The sequence below is a fragment of the Colobus angolensis genome, unplaced genomic scaffold (genome assembly GCF_000951035.1).
Source record: "Colobus angolensis palliatus isolate OR3802 unplaced genomic scaffold, Cang.pa_1.0 Scaffold6, whole genome shotgun sequence".
NCBI classification, from domain to species: Eukaryota; Metazoa; Chordata; class Mammalia; order Primates; family Cercopithecidae; genus Colobus; species Colobus angolensis.
In genome coordinates, this window is record NW_012119598.1 from 17,502,798 (window position 1) to 17,510,582 (window position 7,785).

The 7,785-nt window shown below is 42.6% G+C and overlaps 1 protein-coding gene across 2 annotated transcripts in view; it reads right to left on the reverse strand.

Annotated features, from left to right (window-relative positions):
* Positions 1-7,785, reverse strand: part of ATXN1 (ataxin 1) — a 454,497-nt gene that overhangs the window by 215,264 nt on the left and 231,448 nt on the right. For both annotated transcript variants that reach the window (XR_001004122.1, XR_001004121.1), the window contains one exon: positions 1,175-1,235. The gene's annotated coding sequence lies outside the window, so the exon portion shown is untranslated. The remainder of the gene's footprint in view (positions 1-1,174; positions 1,236-7,785) is intronic.

Below are 7,785 nucleotides of genomic sequence, written 5' to 3' on the forward strand. Positions count from 1 at the left end.
GGGAGGCTGAGGCAGGAGAATGGCCTGAACCCAGGAGGCGGAGCTTGCAGTGAGCCAAGATCGCACCACTGCACTCCAGCCTGGGCGACAGAGAGAGATTCTGTCTCAAATAAATAAAATAAAATAAAAGAATAAATGTTTCTCAAAAGTCTCTATGACAGTAGGTCAAATTTGTACTTCAATATAGGAACCCTGATAGGCATTCTTCTGCAGGTGCAGACAACGACGAGTCGGGTGTGTGGGTCGGCAGCTGGACTGCACACACCTGCAGGTGTACCGTGACTTCTAGCTGCAAAGCAGATGTACCACCAAGTCTCAGCATGTGACAACGTGGCATTGCAGATGCAGTGGTTTGGAAAGGGCGCAAAGGAAAATAAGCTTTCTCAGATGACGTCCATAACAGAAGTGTTCTGGGTACACTCACTCTGCCAACCCCTTTACTTAGTAGCCAACTATGATTATGAGAAAGTCAAATAGTCTACCAGCATCAGTCTTGACCCTTGCCTTAGGGGTGATCATTATTAGATTACCAAGACCACTTTAAGTTGAACTACCTATAATTCTACAGTCTCAAAAAGAATCTGCAGATTCCAAAACCAGTCTTGTGCAGGGCAAACATCACACAGCTAGGAGCCAAACACACCTGTGTCATAATCCCAGCTCTGCTACTCTCCATGAAGCCCCACAAAGGTGATGTGAAGCCTTTGGGTCTCAGCTGCCTCATCTGTACATAGGGCCTTTGACAGACAAGCTCTCAGGTCTCATCTGGGGCTCACATCCTATTATTCTTGGTCATGGAATTCAAGAGACATCACAGTCACTTGAAGAAACTGGATGGTTCCCCCTTGCCCACAGCTGTATTTCTGTGCACCAGTTGCTGAGGGAAAGAAACTTCCTCTTTGCGAGCTGGACAAGTCAATAGCAATGATGAAGACCTCGCAAGAGGCAAAGCATGTGAACACCAAAAAGAAATGGCAGAAAAAATCTACAAGGGAAACCATCCTCTCCAAAGGACTCAGTGATGGGGAGAGTCGAAGAACAGGAAAAATACCTTGATTCCAAGCATGAGAATAGAGAATGCATGCCGTCACACACTTTTTCTTGGCGCATCATAGTAATTGGATAACATTTTGATGTGGGTAAAAATACAGGAAAGATTCAAAGGATCACTCACCCTATGAAAACAGCAGCTCGATTTCTTTTCACGAAGAAAATGGTCTAATTTCTTTGGAAAACTAGAAGAGAAAAAGAGATTTTTTAAAACATGTATAACTCCATTTTCTAAATCAGTCCAAATGAGCAGGCCTAGAGGTGATAAGAAATTCCAGCCCCTAGCACTTTGGCTTTTATTAGGTGCACAGTAAATGTCTGAAGAACAATAGATGCGTGATTATTTGGCTGACTATACGAAGTTTAAAAGCAGAGCTTTGAACAATCAATACGTAGAAAGCAATCACAGGCATGATTCATGTATCATGAGATGTACGGTCCTTGTGACAAAGAGTCCATATTGTGGTGCCCAAGAAATCCATTTTTTAGGTGCGTTTTTTTAAAATGTCATGTCCTCCATGCCCACCATGATGCTTATTGAAGAAGCCTTTTTTGTATTTTTTTAAAGTAATGTTTCTGTAGAGATGTTGCTCAGGCTGGTCTTGAACTCCTGGCCTCAAGTGCTCCTACCACCTTGGCCTCCCAAAGTGTTGGGATTACAGGTTTGAGCCACTGTACCCAGCCTTGTTTCATTTTCTGGGATAGGGTCTTGCTTTGTCACCCAGGTTTGTCATAGATCTATGCCCATTTTATAGTTGGAAACCCTGAGGCCCAGGGGACTGAGCCACTTGCTCACGTGTGTACGATTGTAGTTGAGCTGAGACCCTGGGATCCTCCCTCCAAAGTGCCTCTCATGGGGGAATTCAGTGACCATGGATGGGGGTGCCATCGTAGCTCACTGCAGCCTCAAACTCCTAGACTCAAACTCCTGCCTTAGCCCCCAAGTAGCTGGGACTACAGGCATGTGCCACCACATCTGGATTAAAATGTTGTGTTTTTTCTTTATTTGCAGAGATGGAATCTTGCTACATTGCCCAGGCTGTGAAGAAGTCTTAGTAAATAACCAAAGTACCCCATTCCTGCACTTTGCTCTTTCTCAAAATGGTATACCCACAGCTTCACTCCCCGCAGTGATTTGTATGTAATTAGGCTCACATGGGAATGTGGACTTGGCAGAGGGGCGCTGGAGGCCACATATCAGGCTGACTGAGTAATCCCGTGAGGAAGCCACGGTGTCTGAGATACTGACGGGTCAAACAAAGTGTGGGAAAGAACAGAGATGATGTGAATGTTGGACAGAGGAAGCCTGAAAGACAAAGGGAGATAAGGGAGCGACGGCAACAGACTGTTTAATCTACACCACACAAGGAACTAAGTTCAAGATCCAACTCAACAATAATTTCCAGAGACTATTTTAAAGACGCCTTTGCGGGTTTAAGAGAGGCTGCGAGGCAAAGCTATTCCAGCTCCTGACGTTCTGTGGGCAAGCTGCACAGGATTCCAGAACCTTTGGGATTCATTCTATGCGCTGTGGAAGGCCACAGCGTTCCTGCCCTTTTCCTCAGAGGACGTGGACTGCATGTGGCCACCAAGGCAGGATAGAGCTTCTTCAGGACGGCCCACCAGCCTGCAGGAAGATTCCCAGACTCAGTTTCTCAGAATCTAAAGGGCACTCCTCCAAGTCCCACAGAGCAGTCCACAAGGATTTAACGTGACACTGACTATGCAGTCAGACTATCCTAGGCTAGGTGGGGCTGCAAAGACAAAGGTTAGGCTCCAATTGAAAAAACTGCCAGAAAACCATGCAAACATTGAAAAACGGTAGATACAAAATCGCTGAGTATCTTTTTCATTTTAAAGCAACACTTTATAATCCACTCACACGCATTGACCTTTTCATCCTAACAACAGACAAGATGTCTACAGTACGAATTCTTGAGACCACAAAGATGGATTTCAAAGTCAGACCTCAGTCTGAGCCTCAGCTCAGTCACAGAGGAGCTGTGTGGTTCCAGTCACTTAAACTCTCTGAACCCTTTCCTCATTTGTATAACGGCAATAACAATACTGACTTCATAGAATGTTTCTAGTTTTTAAGGTGGCATTTGGTACACAGAAGAGACTGAATAAAACAAAAAGGCATTATCACCATTTGGCACAACATGTTCATATATCTGTAACAATGGAGGAGAGACACAGGAGAGATTCTGGTGACTTAATAATTCGCCAGAATGTGACTGGATGTGGTGGCTCACTCCTGTAATCCCAGCACTTTGGGAGGCTGAGTGGGGTGGATCACCTGAGGTCAGGAGTTTGAGACCAACCTGGCCACTATGGTAAAACTCTGTCTCTACTAAAAATACAAAATTAGCTGGGCATGGTGGCATGCACCTGTACTCCCAGTTACTTGGGAGGCTGAGGCAGGAAAATTGCTTGAACTTGGGAGGCAGAAGTTGCAGTGAGCCAAGATCATGCCATTGCACTCCAGCCTGGGCAACAAGAGCAAAACAAACAAACAAACAAACAAAAAACAACAAAAAATTTACCAGAATGTGAGTACCTGCACCGTATTCCCTTTTTCCTCACCCCTCACAAGTAGATGAGACAAGTAGCCACAAGATCCAGAAATCCTACTGCTGGGTATATACTCAAAAGAAAGGAAATCAGTATATTGAGGACAAGTCTGCACTTCCTCTGTTTGTTGCAGCACTGTTTACAACATCTAAGATTTGGAAGCAATATAAGTGTCTACCAACAGATGAATGGATACAGAAAGTGTGGTATTGGCCGGGCGCGGTGGCTCAAGCCTGTAATCCCAGCACTTTGGGAGGCCGAGACGGGTGGATCACGAGGTCAGGAGATCAAGACTATCCTGGCTAACACGGTGAAATCCCGTCTCTACTAAAAAAAAATACAAAAATTAGCCGGGCGAGGTGGCGGGCACCTGTAGTCCCAGCTACTCGGGAGGCTGAGGCAGGAGAATGGCGTAAACCCAGGAGGCGGAGCTTGCAGTGAGCTGAGATCTGGCCACTGCACTCCAGTCCGGGCGACAGAGTGAGACTCCGCCACAAAAAAAAAAAAAAAAAAAGAAAGTGTGGTATATACACACAATGGAATATTACTCAACCATAAAAAAGAATGAGATTTAGTCATTTGTAACAACATGGATGGAATGAGATCATTATGTTAAGTGAAAAAAGCCAGGTACAGAAAGACAAACTTAGCATGTTCTCACTTATTTGTGGGATCTAAAAATCAAACGTACTGAGCTCATGGACACAGAGAGTAGGAGGATGGCTACCAAAGGCTGGGAAGGGTAGTAGGGTGTTGGAGGGGTGGTAGGGATGGTTAATGGGTACAAAAAAAGTAGTTACAATAAATAAGATCTACTATTTGATAACACAACAGGGTGACTGTAGTCAATAACAACTGTACATTTTAAAATAAAGAGAATAACTGGAGTGTTTGCAATGTAATGGATAAATGCTTGGGGGGATGGATACTCTATTCTTCATGATGTGTTTATTTTACATGTCTGTATCAAAACACCTCATGTACCCCATACATATACACACCTACTATGTACCCGCAAAAATGTTTTAAATTAAAAAACAATTACAGGACTATACAGTCAAAAAAAGTGGATGAGACAAATGAGAACAAAATAAAACTGTTTACTATATAATAATTAGATAAATAGAAAAACTCAAGCAATACAAATCCACACAAGTCCCACTAATAATCACTATTAACATTCCGGTTATATGACCCCAGACTCTTTCCTATGCCCAAGTATACAGAGTATATTGTACATACACATCTAGAAATAAATCTACATATATACATACAATCTATTTATAACATACTACGATAGTATTCATAGTGTTTTGCTGTCTGATTTTTTTTACTTATTAATTATATTGAAAACCTCTTTTAACATCAATAGATGCATCAACATCATAATTTTTGAGGACTGCAAGAGTACTGCATTGAAGGAATGAACCAATAAATATTTATTTGTTGAATTTACAGAGTCTACCAAAGTGTCCCAAGTTTGTAAGAAATGACTACATATTGTGGTAGCATGTGGTTCTTTTTCTTCTACATTTTTCAAGATTGAGAAAGGCAGGCTGAATAAATATAAAAAGCCTTAACAGCAAAAAATTGTTTTGGTTTGAGTGGGTGTAGCGTAGAAGAACACAAACTAACACATATACCACAGGGAATAGAATCACACAGTAGAATATCCAGTAGGTGGCCGGGTGCGGTGGTTCACACCTGTAATCCCAGCACTTTGGGAGGTCAAGGCGGGTGGATCACCTGAGGTCAGGAGTTCAAGACCATCCTGGCCAACGTGGTGAAACCCCGTCCTTACCAAAAATACAAAAATTAGCTGGGCATGGTGGCAGATGCCTGTAATCCCAGCCACTCGGGAGGCTGAGGCAGGAGAATCGCTTGAACCCAGGAGGTGGAAGTTGCAGCGAGTCGAGAGTGCACCACTGCACTCCAGCCTGGGCAACAAGAGTGAAACTTTGTCTCAAAAAAAAAGAATATTCAGTGGGTGTCCAACATACCAAAAAAGGACTCAACTTTAAAGACTCCGGATAAAGGGTGAATAGGGATGGCTAGATCAAGTATTAAATCATTAAGTCTGAAGTCAAGCAAATGTCCTTGTTTTTGGCTCCAATCATGGTAGAGTTACTTAATGACACAGAGAAAAAGTTAACTGAAAACTGTATGATCTTGAGTGATCCTAGAAATTAAATCACTATTTGAAGGTGAAAACCTAAAAAAAAAAAAAAAAATCAGGACTTACCATATTTCTTTAGAAGGTATCAAAAATTAAAATGTTCATTCGGTGTTAATATTTCTAACCCAAGTTCCTTCTCAAAGAGAATGGTTGGTTTGCTAAAAATATATGTGATAGGATTTGCTGAAGTCACATGACACACCCTTGCCCTCAATTAAGGGTGCCATACCTCCCCCAGCGACTAGTGACATTCCAGGGAAATCCCAGTCTTTAGGGGAGCCTGGGGAAGTGAGTGTATCCCTGCAATGGGCAGAGTGTGTGGAAATCATGTCTCCAGTCATGAAGACACGAATGCAGTTAACCTTTTCTGAGTATCCAACACTGCTCCATGAATCAGGCAGCAGATAGGGCTGGCAGAGAGCAGCAGAGGGAGAAAGAACACACAGCAGCAGCAAAGAAATGCCATAGGAGATAGACACTGGCTGCAAAATCCTGGCGAGATGAAAGCTGGAGATGCAAAGTAGAGCCACACAGAGTCTGATCTGTGAAACTAGGGTCCATAACCAATGGTAGGTGACAGTGCCTTACAACAAATGCTCCCTAAATGCTTCAACCCTGGTCCAGCTGACGCAATTTTTAAGGGGAGTGGTAATTTGTGGTAGGGGTCATGCTCTTAGAAAAAACATGTCTATTACATTTTGACCATGTGAAATAGAATCAATGTTAGGAAACAAGAACACAGACGTTAAATGTCAGCACTGGATGGAGTCAGAGAGAGCATTTCTTAGACAATTCACTCTAGGCACTTACAATATCATGGAATATGAACCGAGCTACTTTTAACAAATCTCTTTTCATGGTACAATTCAGAAGCTGGTGAGATGTTTCTAGATCTAACAATGAACTTCTTATAAGGACAGAGTTTTTGCTTTGCCCAACTCTCTTGTAGTCACCGCTTTTCCATGAGTGAGCATTAGATGGTCAGGCTGTGTTGTATGCTACATAATGGCTTTTTTACACTATCAAGACTAAATCTTGATGGGCGTGGTGGCTCATGCCTGTAATCCCAGCACTTTCAGTGGCCGAGGCGGGAAGATCACTTGATGTCAGGAGTTCAAGATAAGCCTGGGCAACATGGCAAAACCCCGTCTCTACTAAAAATATAAAAATTAGCCAGGTAGCATGCCTGTAATCCCAGCTACTCAGGAGGCTGAGGCAGGAGAATCTCTTGAACCCGGGAGGTGGAGGTTGCAGTGAGCTGAGATCGCACCACTGCACTCCAACCTGGGCAACAGAGTGAGACTCCATCTCAAAAAAAAAAAGACTAAATCATACATTGCTTCCAAAGGTAGCTCCATATCCTTTGAAGGTATATATGCAAGGGTCCATAACATATCCTGTATTCCAGATCTAGCCATAAAACCATGTGGTTTAGATTCTAACATCCAAATCGAATTGTGTGTCTGGTAAAAATGACTTGCCCAGTAAAACTCTGCTGATACTATATGTTCCACAGTTACGTTATCATTATATTTTCAGACTGACTGACTTTTGGAAATGTTGTCTTGTGATTGTATTGTATCATCCTGAGTAAGCATTAAATTTCCTTAATATTTGCCACAACCATCTGCTAAGTGGCTAATTTGTATGAACACATTTTTATCTATTATCTCTAATTCTGACAAAAAATCTCTGTAAAATAGGTTTTATTAGCCTCATTGCACAGATGAGGAAAATAAGGCTCAAGAAAAGTAACCTAACCAAGGTCACCAGTAAGTGACAAAGCTAGGTTTGTCTGGGTTTCACGGCCAAAGAGAAAAGATGAGCTCCCTGACAACATGCAAGCATTCTGACAAACAAAAAATAAGAATTCTGACATTCTCGATATGTAAGCATTCTGACAAACAAAAAATAAGCACTTGCGGCCAGGCACCGTGGCTCATGCCTGTAATCTCAGCACTTTGGGAAGCTGAGGCAGGTGGATC